Source organism: Atractosteus spatula, chromosome 10, assembly GCF_055471065.1.
Source record: "Atractosteus spatula isolate fAtrSpa1 chromosome 10, fAtrSpa1.hap1, whole genome shotgun sequence".
Taxonomy (NCBI): Eukaryota; Metazoa; Chordata; class Actinopteri; order Semionotiformes; family Lepisosteidae; genus Atractosteus; species Atractosteus spatula.
Window position 1 is genome coordinate 1,136,475 of NC_142715.1, and position 13,368 is coordinate 1,149,842.

General features: G+C 38.9%; 1 non-coding gene across 1 annotated transcript; it reads left to right on the forward strand.

The window, feature by feature from the left end:
• Window positions 1-10,026: 10,026 nt before the first annotated feature.
• On the forward strand, window positions 10,027-10,098 carry trnaa-cgc (transfer RNA alanine (anticodon CGC)). Its single transcript has one exon. It is a non-coding gene; the product is annotated as a tRNA-Ala (tRNA).
• The last annotated feature ends 3,270 nt before the right edge of the window (window positions 10,099-13,368 follow it).

A 13,368-nucleotide genomic window follows, 5' to 3' on the forward strand; every position in this document is an offset into this window, starting at 1 on the left:
AGCTTCAGGTATTGTACCATTTGATCATCATTGCCTACGTTTATTGGAGTATGTTGTTTTCCTGAAGCATGTTCTGTCTCTGTAACAAGTCTGAATTAAAAAGATTCTCAATTTATTTATATGCAGAACTCATTTGGGTGTTCTTTTTGTACTATATAACACAGAGATGAAAAGTTAATTAAATCACATTTCACACAGTTAAAATTCAATGACACTTTGGCCTTCGTCGTGGTTGACACAACCATTGTCTGGGAAAAGTGTGGGTCTAAATTGCCCATAAGGCAGCAAGCTGGTTGAACATAGCTGTGTTATCATGTGCCCCCTTAAAATCATAGCAACACACGCTGACGCAAAAAAGGGTAACAGGTGTTGACAGGAGTATTCTGAGACATGACAATGTGCGGTTTAAGAAGCAGTAGAACACCTAATCAGGAAAGTGCATACGAAAAGGTCTCTATCAAACTGTCTTCAATTATGCAACAATGATCTGTAGATAACATTGGAAAAATCAGTCTATTTGGCATGTTTATTATAGCTCCTCTCTAGGACATGTGCCTGATGTGTGGAGAAACACCGGTGCGGCAGACAATCTGGGTAAGTGAACATCATCTCTATCTGTATGTGTAATGTACACACATACTAACAAAACATGCCAGTGAAATGTGATAGCTGAACTGATATAAGGTTTACTGTCCATGTAGATTTAGTGTGACAGTTGTGAAAACTGGTTCCATGAATTGTGCATCTCAAAAGAAGAGTATGAAAGCGCAAAGAATGAAGTATCATGGATATGTACATTTTGCCAACCCCAGTTTGGTGAGTATGCTCTGCATGCAAACTATCACTATAAAAGGGTTTTTTAAGCAGGACATGTAGTTTTAGATTCAGCAGAAACATAGGATGACATATTTCAGTGGACGTTATAATTGTTCGTTATTGTTAAGAAGTTTGGATTGCAGGCTTGTCTTCTGGCATTAATGGTTCTATAAATTAGAGATAACTTTTAAAAAAACACACCAAAGAAGGCACACATAAAAGATTACTGATAATCTGTGCAATTTATTACATGACACAGGCATCTCAAAGATAGAATTACTGTGTCAGATTAATGATTAGACATGGATGCATCAAATCACTTACTAGGTTTCTTTCCAATAGTATAGAAACAAAGACACGACCATGAACACCTAAAAGAGCTTGCCATTTAGCACAGAAACAATATAATGTCTTGCTGTAAAAACACAAAGTAAGAAAAAAGGAGTTTGATTAGGAGAGATCTGGCAAATTGTGCAAATACCTAGATCTTGATCTGTGACCCATTTATACTCCTTGGATCCTTTGCAGTTCATAACCCTTCTTACGGTTTTATATTTCAGGCACTGTTGATGAGTGAGCATCCACCCCCTACTCCCAAGAATTACATAATAGACATGTTGGAAACTCAACAAGACTGTCAACGTGTTCTCAGCAGAATTCACCTCCAAAAGACACGTAAGTACAAGTTTCAATATCCCCCCAAAATTTATCTTGGGTAAGAGTAAACTTTCGTACACTTTGCCAAAAAATAATGAAAAACACTAGAACACAAAATCACTAGAAACCATTTGTTATCTATTGCCAGAAACCAAACAAAGTCTGTATGAAAACAGTAAAAAAGTTAATCATGTTAACACACTGTTAACATCACTGTAGTAGTGCAAAGAAATGTAAATCGACAGTATGTCAACATGAAATGATTTCCAGATAAAATTGTATCCATCCTAGAAAGATAGATTAATCAAGAAATTCCACTCCGTTGTGAGAAAGATAAAAGAAAACTGGCTTCTATCAAATAGAATTGTATCTAGGGTGATTTCTTATTATTAGGTTTCCAAAACAGTACCCTATCTACCTTCAGACAGGGCACAGTGCTAAAAGGATTCTAACCGGAACAATAAAACACAATCGCATCATCGAAGTCCGAACCCCACCGGCTTTCAGTATCGTACCATGTACATCTCCAGGAGTGGAGACTCATCAAAAAGAACAGCCTAGACACCAAAGTGATACCAAAGTGACTTTTCTTACAGTAACGTTAAGGTAGTTGTAGGATTCTGTCTAGATCGATGAACAGATTACGTTAACAATAGCAAGCAGGTAGCAGAGCTAGCTGTTCTGCTTCCTATGGTCATATTGAGCATTTAGGCACACAGCCCCTAAATTGTGGAAATATATGTCAGACCTTTTTAAGGATGCCCCATACCTACAAGTATATTTAACAATGCTGTAGTCTTCTACATCGTCTCTGTAGTCTTCTTTATCCCGAGTGATCTAATTCTTTAGGAGGTGCAGAAACATAGATATCAAGTGGGTAAGTAGACAACCACGTAGCAATTGTTTTTTCTGTGTCTAACCAATTTTTTTTTCTCCACACCATTCCTGCCACTGTTCTCTCTTCGGTGCCTTTGGTTGATATTGAGCTCCGTCCCCCATGACAAGGGATCCTCCTGGATTACTGAAGCAAGGAACCCAGCCTACAAAACTCAAGATCCTGTACTGCTCAACCCAGTGGATGGGACACACTCAACATTAACATCTAGTCTCACATAATATATGAAATAGAATTCACCGTGTCAATCTGCATGGTTGTGAATGTGAACTGTTTCTAGTAACTACTTGTCATACACAGCCAGGACCTGGAGGGGAGGTCAACCATCAGGCCTTGGACCCCCAGAGATTATTTTTCTCCTTTGGAGTTTTTTGTTTTTCTCTCCTTCGTGCCTGATGGTTACACAGTCACATCATCAAGACTGCATACCACACCTTCATTGTGATTACAGATATAGCTTATTTAAAATGTGAAATTAGGAAAAAACTAAAACAAAACAAGGGAAATAAAAAGAATGTAAAATCTAAAATTTTCAGATGTTGTGATGAAGCTTTTGACTCATGAATAGCACCCCCTATCCCAGTGTATTACCTGTAGTGTAATCTTCAGAAAATCATAAAAAAATAAAGAAAGGGGCCACAGCCACAGCAAGGTTGTATGAGGTTCGGGGGGCTGTCTGGTGTGTAAAACACTTGGTTTCAGCAGTGTGGCTGTTGTATTTGAAATGCTATTGAGCCATGAAGATGACCCACCTATCGCACTGTATTACCTGTTGTGTTATCTTCAGAAAATCATAAAAAAGAAAGAAAGGGGCCACAACCACAGCAAGGTTGTATGAGGTTCGGGGGGCTGCCTGGTGTGTAAAACACTTGGGTACAGCAGTGTGGCTGTTGTATTTGAAATGCTATTGAGCCATGAAGATGACCCACCTATCCCAGTGTGTTACCTGTAGTGTTATCTTCAGAAACTCATTACAAAATAAAGAAAGGGGCCACAGCCACAGCAAGGTTGTATGAGGTTCGGGGGCCTGTCTGGTGTGTAAAACACTTGGTTTCAGCAGTGTGGCTGCTGTATTTGAAATGCTATTGAGCCATTAAGAAGACCCACCTATCCCAGTGTATTACCTGTAGTGTTATCTTCAGAAAATCCTAAAAAAATATAAAGAAAGGTTCCACAACCCAAAACAAAGCTGGGAAATGTCAGAGGACCTGCTTAGTGTGCAAAACACTTCCCTGCAGCATTGTGGGTGCTGTGGTTTAAATGCTATTGGTTTGTGAACAGAATACCCCTATCCCAGTGCATTGTGCCACATTAAATAAAAGCACGAGAAAAAGAGATTCAGAACACAAAGCTGTGTCAGTGTTCTGTGTAAAAAGTCGGTTTGAACATCATGGGAGCTGTTTTTAATAAGCTGCTGAGAAAAGAATATTTTAATCTTCCTGCTGTCAGTAGTATTGTGAATATAGTTGACCCTTACCTGAATGAAAACAGGATGTAAAGGAAGGGTTTCAGAAATCAAACAAAGCTTTTTTCCCGTGCTTACAGTCTGGGTAATTGGAGACTGCACTGTTCTGCTTCCTATGGTCATATACGGGTTTTTCGCACGAAGCCATATTGAACAGTATTTCTCGGGTTGTGAACGTGTGCACACAGCGGTCCCCCGGGTTCCAGTTCGTGCGTAATTACGCATCGATGAAAAACCGGAGGTTTAAAAAAAGATAATTAGCTCACCGAGAGTTTGATGTAAAGGCTGTGGAAATATCCACAAGTCGTGGTCTTTAAAATGCTTTTGGTTTGAAGGCGTTCTGTGCTTCCATTGCGGAGATATGGACAAAAGAATATTTGTGCTTGGTCAAATAAATGTCATAAAAACGAAAAAGTAAAGGCTGAGAAATCATCCACAATGTATTTTATACACAAAGCAAGTGTTTTTGTAACTCTAAGAGATTTCGTGAATGCGCTACAGGCGTGCCAAAATCGTTTTCGAACTTCAAGCTAACTTTACCCCGGTGGTCCAACATGATCTGTCCCTCCCTGATCTCCTGCTCCCGACTCCCACAGCTGCAATCACACTTTAAAGGTCTCGTTTTCCTTCATTCGCGTTATTTCTGTCCCGAAACTGTCCTCCACACACTGTGTGATATTAATCACGGCCCGACTCACCAGGATCTGGGAGACGCTGCGGAGTTTGTCTTGAAACGAGTCCTGGGAGTCAGACATCGTGTTTCGGAAAACTTCTGAAACTTCAGACACGAACGATTTGAGCAAAACCTCCATGAAACAGTGAAGCTAGTTTTCCTGCTTCATTTGCGCGATTTTGGCACCGAAAACATTGTCGACAGACATGATTTTAATCAAGACCCATCTCGCCAGAACCTGGGAGATACGGCGGAGTTTTTCTTCAATCGACTTCTCGGAATCATCTCTCCGGTTGCGGAAAACTTCTGAAACTTCATGCACGATTGATTTAAGAACAATCTCCATGAAAGAGTGCGCCCCAGTTTCCAGATTAAGCAATAGATTCTCCATTTTTTTCAGAGTCGATCTGAAAAACACAAACTATTCCTGCAGCTGCAGTGGTTGTAAACACGTGGGTTTCAACACAAAAAGCGAAACGTGGTCAAACAGAGGACTTCCGGGTTATCAAATGAACTTCCTTAGTGACCGTTGCTATAAACCACAAAAATATTAGTCTAATAATAATAATAATCTGAAAAAAATAGTCCAGAATAGATGTTTGCGTTATATTATAGTGTAACATATACGACCGACATTTTTATTTTATTTTTATTAAATGTGTAAATAATTTTCAAATACAACTACAGGAGCAGAAATGGATACAAGAAAAAAAAACACGAACAGAAAAAGAAATTAACTGCCAGAGGTAACGAAGTAAATTATATTTTTTACATATATCAAATGTTTTCCTTGCTTTATTTGATTGATTTTTATAGAATTTAAATATTTCAACTCCATCTGAAAAGTACTAAAAAGGGGAGTATTATTGGACCATTTTGATTTTATAAATGTGAAATTTACTAAGAATGACTAATAAATTTTCTATAAATAAATGCTTTTTTAAAAAAGTTATCTTACACAGTACAATATCAAAGTCCTTAAACCTAAAAAAACACCTTTAAATGCCTACAAACAAAATTCTGCAAGTCCGTCCAAAACAACTTCACAAACACACACCTTACAACTAAATGTACCAAAGGTTCCCTTTCAGCCCGACAAAAAATGCACAAATCATCCTGCTCATGCTTAAATAAGTACTTTAGAGAGTACTTGTTTAACTGGATAAAACCTACAAACAATTTTAAATGATATCGTTTTAACTTTATTTGTAATACAATATCCAACAGGAGTTGTCCAAACTAACTTCCAATTTATATTTTCAAATGGTGCAATCCAAAAAGATCAACTTGACGCACATGCCTTTCCTGTATAAAGTAAAAATCATCTCTCATGTTTTTACAAAACAAATCGCTTTTCTTTTTGCAACATTTCGAATACCGTTAATTTAATAGAAACATCTACCTTAATTTCTTATTTATTCCGCACATCTGCAGTCACTGTTTACATGTCTGCATTGTTTACTTGTACGTTGTCTACTGTTTGTACAGTATATTGTCTTGATGCACTGTCTGTACTTTGTGTAAAGTATCTATATCTATGCTCTCGCAGTCTCCTTCCTCACCACTCCTGCTCGCTCAACACTCAGTCTCTATGCCTGGGCTCGTTGAATCTCTGTCCAAGTCTTTTGGATCTTAATGACTATATGAACAAAAAATAATTTCAGGTTTACAAATTTGACACCTACTCAATTCAGAGTGCACATGTTTCTTGTTACAGAGGGGAAAAAATGCACATGAAATTTCTCATGCTCACCTATAAGGCTCTGCATGGCTTGGCACCTCATTACCTGTCTGAACTATTATCGCTCTACTCCCCACCTCGCAACCTTCTCTCTTCTAATTCTGCTCTCCTAACTGTTCCCCAAGCCCATCTACATTCTGTGGGTGACAGGGCCTTCTCCTGTTATGCCCCCAAGCCCTAGAACTCTCTCCCCAAGGATATCACAGAGTCACCTTCACTAAACTCCTTCAAATCCAGACTCAAAACCCTCTTCTTCAGAAAAGCCTTTACTGAACTGGTTCCATTCTTCACCCCTCTGCTTTTCTTAGTACCACCATCCACGGTCTCCTCTATATATTGTAATTGTGTTTTATCTTGTGTATTTTTATTTATTGTTGTTGTCATTCTGTATAGAGCTTTGAGAAGCCACCTTTTAAGGCTCTATCCGCATGTACCCCATGTATTAAGAAGACCCCCATATTAAAAAAATCATAAAAAAGAAAGAACACTTTCACAGCCCAACACAAGGTTGTATAAGGCGAGGGGGGCTGTCTGGTGTGTAAAACACTTGGTTGTAGCATTGTGAATGTTGTGCTTCAAATGTTATTGAGTCATGAAGAGGACCTCCCTATCCCAGTGTATTGCATGTCTAATCGGTGCCGTATTGAAAAAATCATAAAAAAACTGAAAGAGGTTTCACAACCCAAAGCAAGGCTGGGAAAGGTCAGAGGACCTGCTTTGTGTGTAAAACACTTACTTGCAGCATTGTGGGTGCTGTGGTTTAAATGCTATTGGCTTGTGAACAGCATCCCCCTATCATAGTGCACAGTGCCACATTCAATAAAACCATGAGAAAAAGAGATTCACAACCCAAAGCTCTGCCAGTCTTTTGTGTAAACAATCATGGACATCATGATTTGAACATCATGGGTGCTGTTTTTAAAAAGCTGTTGAGTAAAGAATAGGAATTGTCCTGCAGAATGAAAACAGGAAATAAAGGGTTTCAGAAATAAAACAAAGCTTTATTCCCATGCTGATAGTCTGGGTAATTGGAAACTGCTGTTCTGCTTCCTATGGTCATATATGGGTTTTTCGCATGAAACTCTATTGAGCAGTATTTCTGCGTTGTGAACGTATGTATGTATACAGCGGTCCCCCAGTGTTCCAGATGGTGCATAATTGCGCATCAATCAAAACCCCGAGTGCCAGAAAAGGATAATTAGCTCACTGTTATGTTTATGGAGGGGTTGTGAAAATTTTCAAAGTCGTGGTCTTTAAAATGCATTTGGTTTGAAGGCATTCTGTGTTATATGATACAGTGCCTTGCGAAAGTATTCGGCCCCCTTGAACTTTTCAACCTTTTGCCACATTTCAGGCTTCAAACATAAAGATATAAATTTTTTATTTTATGTGAAGAATCACCAACAAGTGGGACACAATTGTGAAGTGGAACGAAATCTATTGGATTTTTGAAACTTTTTTAACTAATAAAAAAATGAAAAGTGGGGCGTGCAAAATTATTCGGCCCCTTTACTTTCAGTGCAGCAAACTCACTCCAGAAGTTCAGCGAGGATCTCTGAATGATCCAATGTTGTCCTAAATGACTGATGGTGATAAATAGAATCCACCTGTGTGTAATCAAGTCTCTGTATAAATGCACCTGCTCTGTGATAGTCTCAAGGTTATGTTGAAAGCGCAGAGAGCATCATGAAGACCAAGGAACACACCAGGCAGGTCCGTAATACTGTTGTGGAGAAGTTTAAAGCCGGATTTGGATACAAAAAGATTTCCCAAGCTTCAAACATCCCAAGGAGCACTGTGCAAGCGATCATCTTGAAATGGAAGGAGTATCAGACCACTGCAAATCTACCAAGACCTGGCCGTCCCTCTAAACTTTCAGCTCAGACAAGGAGAAGACTGATCAGAGATGCAGCCAAGAGGCCCATGATCACTCTGGATGAACTGCAGAGAACTACAGCTGAGGTGGGAGAGTCTGTCCATAGGACAACAATCAGTCTTACACTGCACAAATCTGGCCTTTATGGAAGAGTGGCAAGAAGAAAGCCATTTCTCAAAGATATCCATAAAAAGTCTCGTCTAAAGTTTGCCACAAGCCACCTGGGAGACACCCCAAACATGTGGAAGAAGGTGCTCTGGTCAGATGAAACCAAAATCGAACTTTTTGGCCACAATGCAAAACGATATGTTTGGCGTAAAAGCAACACAGCTCATCACCCTCAACACACCATCCCCACTGTCAAACATGGTGGTGGCAGCATCATGGTTTGGGCCTGCTTTTCTTCAGCAGGGACAGGGAAGATGGTTACAATTGAGGGGAAGATGGATGCAGCCAAATACAGGACCATTCTGGATGAAAACCTGTTGGAGTCTGCAAAAGACCTGAGACTGGGACGGAGATTTATCTTCCAACAAGACAATGATCCCAAACATACAGCAAAATCTACAAAGGAATGGTTCACAAATAAACGTATCCAGGTGTTTGAATGGCCAAGTCAAAGTCCAGACCTGAATCCAATCGAGAATCTGTGGAAAGAGCTGAAAACTGCTGTTCACAAACGCTCTCCATCCAACCTCACTGAGCTCGAGCTGTTTTGCAAGGAAGAATGGGCAAGAATTTCAGTCTCTCGATGTGCAAAACTGATAGAGACATACCCCAAGCGACTTGCAGCTGTAATCGCAGCAAAAGGTGGCTCTACAAAGTATTAACGCAAGGGGGCCGAATAATTTTGCACGCCCCACTTTTCATTTTTTTATTAGTTAAAAAAGTTTCAAAAATCCAATAGACTTCGTTCCACTTCACAATTGTGTCCCACTTGTTGGTGATTCTTCACATAAAATAAAAAATTTATATCTTTATGTTTGAAGCCTGAAATGTGGCAAAAGGTTGAAAAGTTCAAGGGGGCCGAATACTTTCGCAAGGCACTGTATGTGATATGGCACAAGAATATTCGTGCGTGGGATAAAAAGACAAACTGAAGGCTGTGAGAACATTCACAATGTACTTTATACACAGAGCAATTGTATATACAAAGCAATTGTTTCATAAAAACGCTACAGGCATGCCAAAATCGTTTTCGAACTTCAAGCTAACTTTACCCCGGTCAAAGTGATGAAGACACAGACATTTAATGAAAACGAATTTGATTCACTCAAGGCTCTGCTTTTTTGTTGTGATGTCATTTTAATTAATGTTAGCTGTGATTAGGTGTCGTTTTTGTCTCTTTTAACTTAAGAGTTAAAGAGTCTGCTCCTTTCTTCCTGGTATAGAAATAACATGTTCCATGTTTACAACCACCACTATAAATTATTTGTTCAGCTCTAACATCTGTCTGCGTTGACAAGGCATCTCAAAATGACATATTAAATAAGAACACGATCCTTCTGGTTACCATTCCTGTGGTTGGAGCGTTGTTTCACCCTTTTTCGTTCTTCTACAATATTTACAGACAGGGCTTTATCACTGGAGTTGTACAGGAGAAGTGTGCATCGGTCCATGAAAATCATCAGTACTGCTGTTGTTCTATGCGTAAGCTTTCAAAGAAAACAGAATTGAAAGGCAGTAGAGTAAGGAGGTAAAAAAGTACTCCCCATTCGAGGAATTAACCACCGTCGCCCGTGTGACTGGATATAAAAATAACTGATTCATTTTTGCCCAGTCTCTGGAAGCTTCAATGCGATTATTTTTCCTTCCTTATTTCTTCATTCCCATGAATTTACTCTGTAGTAGAGGAAACACGAAAGTGGGAAATTGCAGGCATTCTCCATGAGCACACACCACTGGGGATGTAGCTCAGTGGTAGAGCGCATGCTTCGCATGTATGAGGTCCCGGGTTCAATCCCTGGCATCTCCACGTGCTTTATATTATTGTGCTCACATCGCAATCTTCTGTTGAGTGAGAACTCTTTGTCGGTGTTCATAGAGATCCAGGTTTACACAATTAAGTTCAGTCACACACGAAGTGCTACAGTGTTGCTCTGCTGTTTTAGATGTACCTCCAAAGCATTTAGTTCTGTTAACTACAACAAATGATTTGAACTAATTTAACGTCATATTCAGGAAATACAGAAAACGTCTCCACACTTGTCGAGGCTGTTGAAGAAATCACCTGTTAAATCTCACCCGGGATTTCTTGAGAAATCATTCAGCGAACGAGTCCTCCCTCTGGACTCCGCACTAAACTGAAAGCTGCGCGAACTCCTCACTGCGTGTCCTGTACTGTTACAGGTGCTCTCGTGTAGATGTGGAGCACAGCCATAAGGACACTTTGAACTTTTTCCATATGTGAAGGAAAATTCAAAAGAGCATGAAGAGCATGGATTGTATAAAATATCCATTGGACAACTCGAGAAAAAACTGAAGGACTAAACAACGACTTTTGATGATTACAAGAGATTCAAGAAACACAACCGTCCGCACACGGGCTTGGATCCTGAACGCTTAAGTTAAGACAAAACGAAGGATACGAACTGTAAACTCTCTTCACGTCTTACCGTTTGTGAAATAAAAAAAATTTTCTTACTTTCTTAATAATTTCTTACTGCTGATAGACGATTTATTGCATTTTAACAAAATCACAATTACAAACATTTTGGGTTAAACTGTTATTCACACACTCTAACGAAGATAAACGTTAGTGTCTTCTGGTGTGTGAGCCCATTTCTAATAAGAATAAAAAATAAGTTATATAAATTGAATTGTTCTACTTTTTATACTTACATAGTCTTATTAATATTTCAGTTAAATATTTTCTTCTGTCTCGATTTACATTTAATACTAGTCTCGATTTACAATTTTTGGACATTGTGCATCTTAAATAATTTTGTTATTAGTTTCGGTTTTGGAAAATCACGCCCAGAAGCTACCAAAACTGATAATGTTCACAAGATGTGTAATGCAATAGCAGCCTTCTGGGTGAAAAACAAAAAATATTTCTTGGTATGAATCCTAGCTCATTTATAGGCGGCATTCTAGGACTTCTCGCTTCAGAAATCCTGTCAACGCATCGTACGTTTCTACTCCATCAATATCAGCAGTGTTATCACTACCAAACGCTAAGAATATATCCTGGCAATACTTCATGAGATCTTCTTTGGAAAATTGTTTATTTTATTTTTTAAAAATATTTTCAATACCATCCAAAAAGTCGAAAGTTTCAATTGCATGCAACTGATGAGATCTCTTTTCAATGGAAGTTATAAGTACATCCAAAACACGTTTCTTGTGGATCCAGAAGAGGATCATTATGAGGCTCAAAACATGCCTGTCTCTTCTTTTTTTGAGGACGAATTGATTATTGAGGTGTAATCATTGGTTCAAAACCCAAACATCTGCTATTGCTGTTGTTTCTTTGATAGTTTCTTCAAATCCTTCAATTGATCTTCGATATCGAGGGATAATATCATACAAGTTGTGGTTTTCTTTTAATCACCAATTTTATTAAAATTTCACCTTCTTTTACAGATGTCTTTCATGTATCACAAGATATAACAGTCCCCTTGCGTCCTCAGGTAAAATGTTTTAAAAAGTACAACAAAAGTACAATATACTAAACAGCATTTATGGTTACATGAATATTAAAATGAAGGTACATATACCGAGATATTAAAATACAATTGTACAGTCCAAACCTAATAATGCTTGTGAAGTTCTCCACCAAATCTGCACTGTAATTTTGAAGTGTGATAGCTGAGAATGCAAGGTGAGTATGAAATTCAAATTAATTTCTTGGAAGCTGCTGATGTTGGTCGTTATTGAGCATTCCAGATCATATTCACTTAAGTACTAAATTGATTACTTCTTGTAGCTTGAAACGTGCACAATATTTGCATTTCTTGCAAATATCAAGATGTTTTAGGTGTCACTGAGAACAATAATCGAGTTTGAGCAGATATTATGCTTACATGGGAATCACAAGACGTGCTCCTCTAGGTGGGCTTGAACTACCAATCTTCCATTTAAGAGAAAGAGTAACAAGAACCAATGTTTTGCCAAGTAATTTGAAGACCTAGATAAAGAAACGTGGTGCAGAATGAAGAAGCACGGACAGGGTTTGAACCCTCATAGCCCAGATGTCCACCTACTATACGATGTTAATGGAGGCATACATGTTTCCATGGGATATTTACTCCTGCTCTCAAACCAATATGCTGAGGCGATATCTGATGATGATACTGTCACTGCTTGTGAGCCATGTGTTTCAGCTATCAGCCTACTATCAAACAATGCTAGTAATATACTGTTGTAGTAGAGGAGCAAGAGAGGTGCAGTCGGTAGAGCTGGTGACCCTTAAGTTCAGAATTGTGGATTCAAGGGTCATTAGTGTCCTTTCTGATCCCTCTAATCTTTTAGTAGGACAGTGCAAGCAGGACGTGATAGCGTACAGTGACAACCCGATGTCTTATGTGCTTTGTGTAATTTGGCTTTCTTACCACTTTGGGGCTCGATTCAGATATCGTTGTTAAAGCAAGGGGCGAGCAAAGGCTTTCCTAAATCAAGGTTGGTCTGCTCACAAGTAAATATAAACACTTGAGCGTTTACTGTTTGAAGACCGCACTTTGTCAAAAATACTGCGGGTTCTTAATTTCACATAATGGTATTTAGATGGGGCAAAGTAGTGTAGCCCTTGTGCAACTTTGATTAGCGTTTGTTATTCGGTTTTGAGGTTTGAGGAGCGTAATGCAAATCGAGCTGGTGAATAGAAAATGAAACAGGAATCATTTCTTGGGCTAAGAAATCCAAGAAGCATGGAAACCTGTGGATTTTAACAGTACAGAACACTCACAAATCGCAGTGTTGCTGCTTTTATATTTCGGTCTTTGACTTTTGAATGCATACCTAACCGGAAATCTTTCTTCACTTACAGACAGCTTCTGTAATCATGTTCTTGAAAAGCGGTTTCTCTGTTTTCCTCCTATTGTCATTGTCAGCACAATAAGACAGGAACAATGCACAAAAAATAAAAAAAGTAGCTGTCGGAAGTGGGATTTAATCCCATGTTTCCATTTGGAGACCAGAACACCCAACCAAGATGAAAGACATCAGTCCTCAAGTCTGACACCTTAGACCACTCAGCCATCCTGACAAGCAATGACAAAAGCTGTGCTGAATTCACCAGTAGTTC